This window comes from Parus major, chromosome 2, assembly GCF_001522545.3.
Source record: "Parus major isolate Abel chromosome 2, Parus_major1.1, whole genome shotgun sequence".
NCBI lineage: Eukaryota > Metazoa > Chordata > Aves > Passeriformes > Paridae > Parus > Parus major.
Window position 1 is genome coordinate 58582580 of NC_031769.1, and position 13747 is coordinate 58596326.

The 13747-nt window shown below is 37.6% G+C and overlaps 1 long non-coding RNA gene across 1 annotated transcript in view; it reads left to right on the forward strand.

The window, feature by feature from the left end:
- LOC107199962 overlaps positions 1–9055 on the forward strand; it is a 46075-nt gene extending 37020 nt beyond the window's left edge. The window contains exon 5 of the long non-coding RNA XR_001519401.2: positions 809–9055. This is a non-coding gene — a long non-coding RNA (uncharacterized LOC107199962). The remainder of the gene's footprint in view (positions 1–808) is intronic.
- Positions 9056–13747: the final 4692 nt, after the last annotated feature.

Genomic DNA, 13747 nt, shown 5'->3' on the forward strand with positions numbered 1-13747 from the left:
AATCAAAATCATAGTTTCCAACAGGTATGAAAGGGGAACTCAGGAAAACTGGTGGAATTGTTAGCCTTTTTAAATTTTTTTTTAAACATTTTTTGGAGAAGCAAAAATCCTTTATAACCTGTAAAGCAAAAACACAAAGATCAGTGACAGTGGAGTTTATTTGTCTTCCATGAGAATGGTTCTAGCCACAGGGCTATAACGGAATCCAGCTGTTTTCTCTGAACCCATCCATCAGCAGCACAAGAAGGTGAAGAAGGCAAACGGTGACTGCCTGAGAGGAGAAGGTGGTCAGCAGAGTGAGGGATAGCTGCTTGCCATGAAGGATCAGAAGCAGGAGCAGGGAGATATGGCTCCCAGAGATGACCAAGGTCAAGCTCAGCAGAAGGCTCAAGTACTACAAAAGACATCAGCAGAATACAAAAGGTTCTTCTAACAAGCCAGATCAGTTCATCAGGTTAATATGTGAGAGAAATTTATTTTCTGTGTAATAACTTCAAAGCACAATATTGATAAATTTTTAATTAATCTATTATTAATGACTGAAGATTTTGTAGAACACTTACATATTTAACAAGCTGCAGATAATCAGCTCATAGAGATACACATATATAGATAATTAAATGGTAATAATTTAAATATAACTATAATTTAGGGAGACTGCTAATTGTCATGTAACTTTGTAAGCTATTATTTTAACTGCCAATGTCATTCATTTATATTTCTCAACACTTCACTTTATTCTATTAAAATAACTATAGGGGAAATTAATCTATAAACAAATGCAATACAATGATCCTTTTATCTTTAGGTTACATCTTGCTGATCCAAACCCAACTCAGTTGTGGCTGCGATTTGTTGCTGCAAGACAATACTGGCAGAAGAACAAATGTATCCCATGAATTAATTCAGGCTGATAATTAGAAGAGAGTTTTTAACCATCTGGAAAAGAAGGCAGCCTGCAGAAGGTTGTGGAACCACCTTCAGAAGAATATTGGAATGAAATGGTTGAATTTTTTTTTTAAGATGGAGCTTGACAGTCTTCTCAATTAAATTGTTCAGGACAATCATCTGCAACAATGAGGGTGGGTGTAGAAATAAAAAAGTTTGTGCTGTGGTGTTCTTCCCTTTGTGCAATAAAAAGGCATGAGATGCTGGTCCAGAAGGATGAACATCTGTGTTATGGAATGCAGATGATGAATGTGGAGGCCAAGAACAGGATGGACATGGATCACTACTCCTTACAAAGCAGAGGTGAGCAGTTACCCATCCCAGTCCTGCTTTGCTGCAGTTGCATGGAATTTCTGCTGTCATTAGTGGAAAAAAGAAGACATTGTTAGCCAAGAAGTGGCTTCTAAGAGTGCCTTTAGAGACACTTCTGAGAGTCCTTTCTAATGATTATACTGGAACTGCTAGATGCAAATGGCAATTAGATTAAGATTAACAGAGCAAATAGGAGTCTCTTTAGTCTCCTGGAGAGGAAGGCTATGTTTCCCAAGAAGAGGGCTGGTAGACTGGGGGGCTGTACTGAGTTAAGAGAAATTGCAAGGGTTGGCATTTGCTACTCTGCCCCAAATAGTACTCATTGTTTATTGGTTTGGCTGCACAATTCCTTCCTCAAAATTTCAAAAGATGGCAGGCAAGTTCATGGCAACTCAATACACTGACAGCTGCTGTTCATTGCCTTGAGCACAACTTTTGGCTCAGGAACACTTAACCTGCTGATTAGCAAAGTTTAGGGGACAGGCAAGGCATGGATATGCTCACTTGTCAGGCACTGTACTGTCTCTAAAGATTCACTGCTACCACTTATCAGAACTGGGGCTCTGAAACTGGTAGTCTACAAGCCTCCCTCACTATGAAGCCCCTATTTGTTCCTGCTCTTCAAATGCATCTTTCTCTCTGACTTTCTGCTCCAAAAGAAATAGATTTGAAGAGTTTTGAAAAGTCAGTGTATCAATTTACGTTTTCAAAACTATAGCTTGTATTACCAAGAGCCATACAGGAATATAGATGATTATTCATCTTCCTCAAGAGCTTTTGCAGGAAACCTCCCAAGAAAAGTAATCCAATGGAAAAATCTATTAATATTTTTGTTTATACAATTCATTTGTTCCCTGGAATATACTGAGTTGCTAAGAGTTTATGAAGTCTACTTTTCTTGTGATTTTGCCATAAAAAATGGAGCAGTCCACCATAATTTTAGTTATGCTAATTCAACAAGGTAGTAAACTCTCACTGATTTTAGCAACATCAGCTTATTGTAAACCTGAATCTTTTATTTACCTAACAATCTTTATTGTTGACTATCATTAGATCACTAAGTATAATTAAAATATTGTGGCTAGTACCATTTCTATGATATTTTTAATAACAGCGAAATGCTACTGAATCAGCTAGCCTCTTGAACTCCTACATATAACAGACTATTACTTTTAACTAGAACTTCAAAAAGCTTGTGGTAGGTCGAAATGTTTTTGTTCCTTCTCCCCTTCCTGACTGCTTGAAGCTCCTTAGGTGATAGAAAACAGTGTAATATTTGTTCACATCCTTAAACCATTATTTGCTTCTGCTTTCACCCGCTTTCTAGAATGATTTCCTTAATATATATTGGCTTTCCAAGCTAAGAGATATATTTAAATTGATTTGTTCATGTGAAGGGGATGCCTTTTTTGTAAAGAAAGCTCTTTATGTGGAGAATTGCAGTGTGGGACTACATGTTTTTTTTTACAGCAGCATAAACTTGGAGGGGAAAATCCTGAGAGCAGTCATTTGTTTTCTCTGGGTTAATGGCTTTCAGCTGGATGTCTGTCTGCTGAATAATGACTGTACTGCTACATCAACCAGTCTCTTCCACTGCAAAACATGTGTTCACTTAATGGCATTGACATATTGGAAGCTGGAATGAGCCTCCCCACTTGAGTTGTTCAAACATGATACATCCTTCTAGAATGAAATTAAATAAGGAGATGTGACAAAAGAGGAGGATTCAAGGGAGATTATATTGTTCTGAAAGTGCAGCATCAAAGACACTTTGGTTTTTGACATCTCTTGTTCTGCTCGTTATTTAATCATTCCCATCCTGAGTATTTATTTTCTAAAGGGAAAAATTGGTTTTCAGATTTCAAGTCTTATGTTTTTGATCTTTAGTATATGCTTGTACTACTGAGTGATGTGGAAAAAAAAAATAAACAGTAGAAAGCTTGAAGTACTCTCTAGAAATGCTGAGAGCAAAATTTGAAAAGTACTCAAGCGGCCATAAAATGTCACGTCCCTTTCCCATTTAGTCATAGGATTAAGTTATCCAAGTCACAGATACAATTATAGAAAATATCCTGAGTTTTCTATAGCAGGGATCATACATGGGTGTAAAATAAGTAACCTGGCTGTGTCATAAAGTACATAGGTTTGTAAAATCATTTTGATTTTTTTGTAATTACAGGTGGGAAAATGCATTGTAAGCAATTAAAAAGGAAACAAATTGCCTATAACAATTCAAGGGTTGATTTGAATAGTTATTGGTTTGCTTTTGCCTTTCACCTGCATGAGGGAAGCTGATTATAATTTGAAGACTGAAACTGGTTTGTTTTGGCATGACAGATTTCCATTTAGGCAGGCTGGCTTTTCCTTTTGTTTCACCCCCATCTGGCAGCCTCCTAGGTGGGCAGAGGTGCTCCAAGTAATGTGAGCAGGGGCACTAAGCATGCAGAAAGTGGCAGTGGGAATTGGTGAGGTCCCATGTGAAAGTTCATTGGCCTCCCAGACCTGCATTCCAGAAATGACAAAAGCCATCCATCTTGTGGGTGCAGACCCTTTGGGTTTGCTGACAGTAATAATTCCACCACTAGCTCTCCAGTAACGCATTAGCATTAACAGTAATTTTTGCCTCTAGACAGGCTCTGCAGTACAGCATGACGGTTCCTACCCTGTAATTGTAGGATCCTCATTAATCAGAAAGAATATTATGACATTGTGAGCTCACAAGAAAGACAATTCATGACTGACATAATAAAGGCCTAAATTATGCTGCTTTGATGACTGGAGGTGCAATTTTTTTTTTCTCTTGTGAAAATAGGATTTAGCAGCTGTATGAAAAAAAATCTGTATAATGAAAGTAGGGAGCATTGAGAGGCAAGCAACACCAGCTTTATCTAGATGAGACCTTTATTTCAAAAGGAAATTAAAATTTCAAAGCTGGTAGTGTTTTGGTTTTTTTTTTTATAGATAAACCAGAATTTAAATCAGGATCTTGAGGAAGAACTATGTGAGAAGCTCATTGCTACAGCACTGTATTTAGTATTTTGCTGCTATTACTCTTTAAAATTATAGAAATTTGTATATATTTTTGGCCAGCTTCCAAAATATGTTTTGACATATATGAAATAATTAATACTGAAACACATCTCATAAATTTAATGCAATTATATATAGACATATATTCATTAGGAGCCAAGGATTGTAAATGATAAATGAAGAAGAGCAAAAAAAAAAAATAAATTGTTAAATCTAAGTTTCTTCTTCCACTGAAGGTGTGTGAACAAACTCATTCAGTTCCTAGAGTAAACCTGAAGGCTCTTTCAATTAGCACTGCTTTAACTGAAACCAATCCAATGGGAAGCCAACATCCCTGAAAGACAGAGGGCTGGAGACTGAGGAGGTGGTGGGCCCCAGAGGAGGGCTTTGTCTTGGGTGGCTGTATGTGATGGGCTCTGTGTGCTCTGTGTCCTGTGATTAACAGGGAAATTCATCAAAACTGTGTTTTCTCTTCAGGGATTCCTTCCTCCAGAGCAGGCTGACTGCAGTACTCATGATCCAAGTAACTAATAACTTAAATAAGCATTTAAGATTCTGGGAGAGCCCCCAGAAGTCCCTTCTGAGCTGGGATCCTCTCATGCTCTGGCGTTAAATGACTTATTCCAGGTGCTCATGTCTATCCATAGATATTTACATGTGTTTTTAAGTATAGCCCTGACTACTCAGGCAGATTTCTTCTGAGTGGATTAAAAATTGCTCTCTTTTCTTGAAAAATGATAGTTGAGGAGAAACAAGGGAAAAAAGTTATTTCTGAGTATTACACTACCTTTGCCCCGGATGAAATATTCTGCATGCTGCCCCCTTGACCATTGTTTTTGTTTGCTTGAGATTGTGACATATAGAAGAGTCAAAATTAGCCATTGAGCATAACTGATGAGGAAAATAGCAATTTTAGTTAAAAAATACTTCCTGTAATGTTTTTGATGGTGTTGGTGGTACATAAATGATTTAAAACAAGTGTGTACAGAGTCTGTTTCAGGAGTGATTCCAGGATAGTTCATATAATTCTTGTTTTCTTCATGGCTCATCCCATGATTTAATGATTCTGTGCACACTCTGGCACTACCTAGGACACAATCTGAGAGGATACCTAAAATTTCAATTTTCTTTAAGACTAGACTGGGATTCAGGGATAAATCCACCATGGCATTTTGTCTTCCTATAGCCACAGAGGAGTGATTATGTAGGAACAGCTTAGCAGTGCCAGATCAAGTTAGATGTGTCCACTTTAGGAGTTGGTGGCTTTGCCCTGACTCTGTTTTTGAAGCCAATCTCCCATGTGTCCACCTTGCTGTGTTGGGCTTGCACTGGGGAGCAGCCCCAGAGGGTGCAGAACCTTCCCACAACCTTCACCCAGAAGTGGAGTTTCCAATACTCGGGGGCCAGAATGGTGTTAAATTGATCTAAACTTTCCCTAAAATTCATGCAGTGGGAATGTCAGGTTTTCAGCATCAGAGATTTTAGACTATAAATCTGTTCCTATGGGGATGTGCAGCTTTTATCAAAGATACAAGATTCTACCTACAAAGATACTGCCTTGGATGCTACTTTCCACTGAAATCCAGTGGCATGTAGCAGTATTTCAAATCCTGCTGGGTGTCTTTGTAAATAACATTAAGAAAATATACTCAATATCTGAATTTATTTTTTTTTTTAATACAACTGACAGCTATTTACATCTCAAATTCTTGCAGTTGTATTTTTGCTGCCTTCAGGACTCTACCATCTGTAGTGATCTTCAGTCTCAGGCATTTCTTTAGCTCAAACATTAGCTCATTCTTGGGGGAGTGCTCCAGAAGTGTGCAGCACTCAGGCCGTGGGACTTCTGTGCTTGTTTCAGTGATCACATAGAGATGGTATGAAAACACAGGGATCCAGCTGGTTCCCATGGTATCAAGACAAAATGACATGGAGTGGGGAATTCCTTCTGAGAGACTAAGAAACAGGAAGATATCTCTATTAAAATCTCAGTCACTCACTTTTTTGTTACACTGGGCTTATCCTAGAAATATATGAATCAGAGTCTTGTGAGAGGCGGCCACTGTTGCTTTTTCCAGTTCTTCTTGGAGGCAGCTGCCACGTTTCATCACACTGACCTGGGGTCAAAGAAATATAGGGCATAAAAATGGTCATATTCAGCTTCACCTTGAAGAGTCTCATGGCAAAGACCTCTTATTCTAAACTTTATCTAGAAAGGTGGATCTAGTGAAGTACCATAGAAACAACAAAATCTATTTTGATGTTGTCTTTAAAATCACAATGTATGTTCATTAATTTGAAAGATACTTAAAATTAAATATGTATAGATATTTAAAAAAATTAAATATCCAAAATGAAAAATTATTTCTGTTATTGGAAATGATTAATTTTTCCTCTCGCCCAACTCTTCAGACTTGCATAATGTGACTAAAATAGCTCAAATGAAGACTTACAACGATACAGTTGTGCTCATTTGGCTTTTTTTTCTCTATTAGTGAAAATTAATCTTCTCTGATCTCTTCAACTATATTGTATGCTGCTTAATGACCAGTATTACTGATGTCATAGAGAGGTTCACCAAACTGCTAAAACAGCTAAATACAAAGAGTGTGAAAATTCAAGCAGGCATGATTCATATTGGTTGGTGGTATCCGCAGCTGTGCATATACCTGTTCTTCCTAATTGCCCTTCCAAAAATTGAAGTTCAAGATATATTAATAAAAATGGGTTTTAATTGTCATCTTGTTTTTGGGGATTGTGCCTGTAAATTATCATGCTTTAGTAATATAATTATTTCATTTTATCTAAGTATTGTGATGTGTAATATTAATTTATTAAGTTTTATTGTGTACTAATAAATGTGCTAACAATAATCATATGCTTAAAATAATTGCTACTGCAATAAAAGTAACAATTAAAAAACTACCAGAAAGACAGTCCAACAGTTTTTCTCAGCAGCTGGACAAGTTCTCTTCTTCTAGGTCTTATCAGCAGTAAAAAGAAGTTAATGAAAACTTTTGCAGACTTACTGGTTGCAGGGAAGGAATTACTTCCATTATACACAGAAGAATGAAATCCATTTAATCTCTTTTAACTCCTGACTCCTCAGCAACTTGGATGGCTTGAAGATTTCAATCTACATACACAGTACAGGTACTGTTCTTGGTTTCATGAAATGTTTCAATAGACTCTCTACTTGCCCAAAATTTAAAATTGGCTTTATGAAAACCACTGCCCTGATAGATATGCATCTGACAGGAAAGGGCATCATTTAACAATAATTTCCAATGATGTAAGTCTAGAAATACTAATGGAGGTAATTATTTGCCAATAGACTTTATTAAAGCTTTAGTATATCAGTCTCCATAATTAGTCTGTATGAGGACAGCATCTGGCTCTTCAAATCTCTCTCCGATAAAGGCACTGAAGTAGAAGTTCAGGTTTCTACAGACTCAGTTTTTTATGCTGTACATACTTTTTCGAAATCACAGTAGGACAAGTTTTTTCCTTGTTTTTTAGATTTTCAGGTTTGTATGGATCTCCAGATCATTTAAATATGATATATTAGATACTCTTGCCTATTCTTACTTTTGTTTTTATGTCCCAGTTCTTCCTTGTTGCCTGTCACAGTAGGCTTTATGACACAGATCCCAATCACAGCTAATCCTATTAAAAGCTCCAGTTATTTGAAAGCATGTTCATTGGCAAGGACTTAAAAATATAGAAAGTGCTATCAGAATGCTGTGAAGTCCTTGCAGAAATTTTTGATCATTGGTCTATCATTAACAAAAACAACAAAAAAAGATATAATCAAGTAGCTTTTGGGAAAATTCAACCAAAAGAGCAGATAAATTTTTGGAAATATTTTTGTTGTTTTTTTTGTTTTTGAGCTCTATAAAGGCCAATATCTGGCAACAGCAACTGGACAGATGGGTCAAGCTTGACTGGCCTGTTCATCACACTAAAGCAATACAGCAATATTCAAGCCCTTCTCCTTTCAGCACAAGAATGGGTTCCTATATTTTCATAACTCAGCAGACGGGTGGAGTTTGTTTGCAAATCCAGACTCCTGCATTGTGTATTTTATCTTTCCACAGCATTGCTAAGGACAAGAAAATTATCAATTTTCTTGTCCTTAGAAATGGCAGAATTGGCAGTGAATTTAGCACAAAACGTTGCAATACGAATCTTACTTGCAAAAATCTGCCTTAGAAGCACTGTGGGACAATCACAGCCTTTTAGCCACATAATTACTGCTCCAGAAGCTTCATCATCTTGTTAACAGTTTCTATTGTCCTTCTATTGCAAATATATATTTTTTTGACGTGATAAATGTATTTTATGAAATTTCATAATGGAGATGGCACTTCATCATGCAATAAAAGGTTTGGTAATATCAGGTCTTGCTGAAATAGCTAATTGTGTTGCATTATCATATTACATTAACAGCACTTGGGAATTTAAATAAAGAACTCTTGTCCATACAGCAATGGCTGTTATTCAGAATTAGTGTGGTGTCAGCTGGAATGCCTATTTAAATGGTTGAGCATAAATAATTTTATCATTTTTTCTTTGTTTCTTTCCCCCTTCCCTGATGTGATCTGGGTAGTGTCATAAAAGAATGGATTCGAGGTCTGTCCTTCTATTGCATCTTGGAAAAGGAGTAAGATAAAAGTGTTTTTCCATGTTTTAAATTTAAGTTTTACTTCTAGATTATCAATCTGAAAGCACATCATGTTTACTGATGTAGTCTTATCTAAAAGGTAAAATTTAAATGAAACTGCTCCCAAGTTGTCTTTCTTTCTTTTATTCCATATTTTAAGTGTAAAGTGTTTTAAATTAGAAATGTTTTGCATAAACCACTCCCTTCCCTGCTTTCCTCCCCATTTTTTAAATTCAGATCAATTTTGGGACAATGATATATAGAAAAAAATCTTAGATAATGACATCCAAGTTCAGTGTTAGTGATAAAAATATAGTCATTTTGAAGTTCTGAAACTCATAAAATTTCCACATCTAGTTTATTCTGCATTCCCCAGAGCATTAAGCAGTTTAGCACAAATCTAATTTCCCACCAAACAGCTCAAGGCAGTTAGTGCTCAGTTTGGTTCCAAAGAATTAAACACACTGTTATAAATTGGGATAGTGTGTGCAACTCTGTAGATAAACCCATTTTCCAATATAAGTGTACCAAGCATGAAAAAAATAAGGGGCTGCTGTTGTATGAGGGGTGATAACAATGGAAATAAAGGTGAAATTAAAGGAAAATTTGCTTCAAGGCTAATTAATAACAAGTAGTAGGAAAGGAAGAACTTGTAAAGCCCCATGAGTAAAGGATAAATCAAAGGAATTCTTAGGTAAAGGATATTCAATGTCCTAACCATTTTAAGGTGTAAATCTTACCACAGAGATGCAGCTGACTACCTCTATGTGTCTAAAATTTTCATGTTGCAGTGGTGTGGAGTGAAATGGATTTTCTGGGCCCCTAATCTGCCACTATGTTAAAGTCAGGAAAGGGGCTGTGGTAGTTGTGACTTCAGTGCATTAGTCTGGACAAAAGAGGATATATGAGCTGAGATACTCAGTTCTGCAGTTCTGCTATGTATACAGCATAAAAAAGTGTCAGGGAGTCTGACTCAAATCATATAGGATGTATAGTCAGAGAAATAAGAATTTCAAATTTCTAAATTCAAAGAGAAAATGAGACCAGGAGAATAGTAAAACATAGTGGTAAAAACATGAAAATTGAAATGGAACTTTTGTCTCCAAACTGCATCCCCTGTACCCTTAAGGAGAGGGGAAAATAGTGAGAATAACACACCAGTATATGATAACCAGCTACTGTATGTATTATATAGGTCACAAGTAATTGTAGCCAGCTTCACAGATACTTTCAAACCAACATTTCAGAAGAAAAAGTTAAAAAAAAAAAGAACAACATAAACTTTAAAACCAACGCTGCAGCTTAGAAATGCCTTTGAGAAGCTGAGGAGAGTTTCACCACTGACTTATTAAAACCAGGCTTTTCCCCTTACTATTTATAATTAAAGCACTCTTTCACATTTCTGAACTCTCTGTCTGGGAAGAATAAGCAGATTCTTACATAAGAATAATTTTGGCTGTGGGACCCAGGGACCTTCAAAAGTCAAATGCCTGCTGCCTGCCAGGATGCCCTTTTAAAAGGTTACCTGGGGGAGAGCTTTCTTCCCCCTGTCCCTCACTTAGGGACGCCTCTGGTAAGCTCTGCTGGGGAAAGCTGTCTCACGACATTCTGTAACCCACCTGTTTCCTCCCAATGACAGCCTGGTATTTCTAGATTTGCTGAAGGTGTATTTTCTTTTTCCTAAAGGAAATGTGTGCTTCACAGCAATAGGATACAGATTAAGAATATCCTGCCTGATGGCAGAGAAGCCATCCTAATCTCAAGAGATTTGGAGATGGCCTTAAAGAGTGATTGTACGTATCTCCATTTTTATTTGTATCACACCAATCCCTTGATATCAGAGCTGAACTCTGCTAGACATGGGAGGAGGCCATCTTCCTCTGAAGTTCCTAACTCAGGAAGGATGGGCAAGAAGGGGAATGTCCCTGGGGTGGTATTACATGCCAGTGGTGGAGCTGACAACTGCACCTTGTGCTGTAAACTTCCAGGTTTAGTTCCTGAGTTCACTGCTGTGCCTGCAGCGAAATTCTCCATGCTGCTTTCAGCCCTTGCAGGTTCATGCTAGTTTTCAGCAGTTCCTGTGTTATTTGGTACATGGGTAAAATGCCCTGCAGTGCCGAAGGGCATCTTGGGACAGAGAGGCCATCAAAATCACTGTGTTTGAGTGTCTAAGTAGATCAAATGTATGTTGGATGCTTTGCAAAAGGGAAGTTTTGCAAAATCTGTGGGTCATGCTGTGTTCTTTGGATGCATTCTTGTTCTTAAATTGTTTTTCCCCTGACTTGTTTCCTTTTCTGTGCTGTTCTTCCTTAGTTAACCTGAGATGCCTAATGCAACTTCATGGAATTTATTAATCTGACAGGTAGGGAATGCAGAGCTCTGTTTTCTACTATACATCTCATGCTTCTGAGGAATCCACTATGTTTCAGCTTAATGGAGCTGAATGACTAATATTAGCAACAGTAAGCAGCACTGCTAGCACCTTTCATTGCTGCTTCTGCTCCAGTGTCAAATTCCCTTCCAGACCAGATGGCACCAGTGCATATAGTTTTGCACCATACAGAGCAGTCAGATAGACATCTCTTTTTGGGGAATGTAAAATGGAAGGGTGCTGAAATTAGGTCTTTGGACTTTATTTCTATTTGTACAGGAGTTTTCAATGCCAGTGTTCTAGATTTTGCATCAGAAGTGACCTGCCACAGAGAAGAGTGTAAGAGAAAGTCAGGATTTTGATGGACACAGATGGACCCAAGCTAATAATTAGTTTCCTGTTCTTTAGTGTGTTTTTTCTTCACTTTCTTCTAGAAGTTTTTTTTCATAAGCCAATACTACATAGAAGGGAACCTCTGTGTTGTACTGGAATATATACTGTCAAATGTCAAAGAAAATAAATATAAATCCCATTTTAACGCTAGCCCAGAATGTCATCTAAAGTATTCACTTTATGGATTGGCATTGTTGGTGTCCGTATTTTTTCTCAGATTTGCCCTTTGGTAGGAACAAAAAAACTGGTCAAAGGCTGAGTTCTGCTCTTTGCTGGTGTATTGTTCATAAAGCTAGAGAAGTGGTGAATCTTTCACTAAAAAGAAACTTTTATTTTCTTGGTGGTGCATTTTCTCAATTTTTTTGGACAATTATTATGTTGAAATGTCAATTCTAATCCATTCTTCTCCTATGAAGATGGAATAAAGGAAATAGTGTCAGACTGTCTGATCTCCAAATATTCTGCTTATAATCAGAATTGAGCAGCCCAATTCCTCCTTGAATCCTTGCACTTCTGGGCTTTTACTAGTCAATCGCCTCTGGAATCTTGAAACAGCAATGAAACCCAGGTGGTATCTGGGGACTCTTATCATTACCCCAGTTACATTTCAATGAATATAAGGTTTCCTGAACTCTGCCAGTGAGGAGCTGTGCTGGGGTGGAGATAGACGTGCTTGGGCTGGAAGGGTGCTGAGCAGCCAGCTCCAGCCAGGCACTGTCAGTGCAAAATATTTGAGTTTGAAGGGAACATGTCTGCTTCCAACATGTTAGAGTAATGAATTAAGAAAACCAGGCAGCTGGGAAGTATGGCTTAGGAGTGCTCAGAACCCTTATTGTCAGTGTGTATTACAGCTCATTTTTCTTTAAACTGGGTTTCCTGCTAGTACAGCTGCATGCTTGAGGGTGAACCATGGTTGCATTTTGCTGCCTGCAGCCTTCTGGTTACCTGGCTGAAGGTAGCCTTGTGTCTGTAAAGAGCTATGACTATGAAGAAATGACAGAGAACATTTGTTTTAAATGCATCATTATGAATATAACAAGGTAAAGAAATATGAAAAGAGACTGCTAAAACCTGGAGTCTATTGTTTTATGGTGTTATAACTAGAATAGAAACTTCTTCTTTCTGGAATGAGGAGGCGTTCTGAAAAGTAATTGTACTGGGTGGAAACTGAGAAGAGGCAAGAGGGGGTATTTTGGGGCGCTGATGTTCTCTGCATATAAAGAGTACTCTGGAAAATAAATCTCTCAGGTTAGCACATGATAGACTGTTTGATCTTTCCATTCAAAAGATCAGTAATAACAACAACAACAACAACAACAATAATAATAATAATGGCTTTTGGAAACTCTCTTGAATTGCTAACTTTTATTAGCTATACTTAGATCTAAGTAGTTTAATTCTCCCTCAGGGACCACTGCTTTATTCCACTTGATTAACCAGGCTTTGTGCATGCCTCCAAACTGTTCTTTTTAAAGAAGATATTACACAGTTCAGCTTAACAATATACTGCATGTGTCTTTACAGTAGATAATATTAACTGGCCACAGTATCAGCGATGTTTCTTAACAGTCCCTCTCCTGTGCTGACTCTCCTTCCCTAGCAGGTAAATTTATCATTTCTACCACTCTGACATTTCCAGCTCCGCTTCCCAGGACCAGCTTCTTTCTCTCAGTAGATTAGTTTGCATTCCTCAGGATTAAAAAGGTTTAGAAAGCAACAGGGAGTTGGCAGGAAGAGCATGAGGTTTTAGAAATGTCAAAAAGTGTCAAACTGGCAGCCATGTGGGGGACAGAAGCACTTTTCAATCAGTCTGTTCCAGAAATAGCATCACTAAGAAAGGACCAGGGTGCACCACAGAGATGGTAATAAAACTTTCCTCTGTTCTAAGCTGAGAAGGGAGAGAGATTTTCTCACTCCTTGAGGCAACCAAGGCCCAATAAATCAAGCAGCAGGTCTTACAATATAATAAATAGCCAAACTTACTGAAATAGCTCCATAGGGGTGTCTAGAGGGGAGGACAGATATAGCAG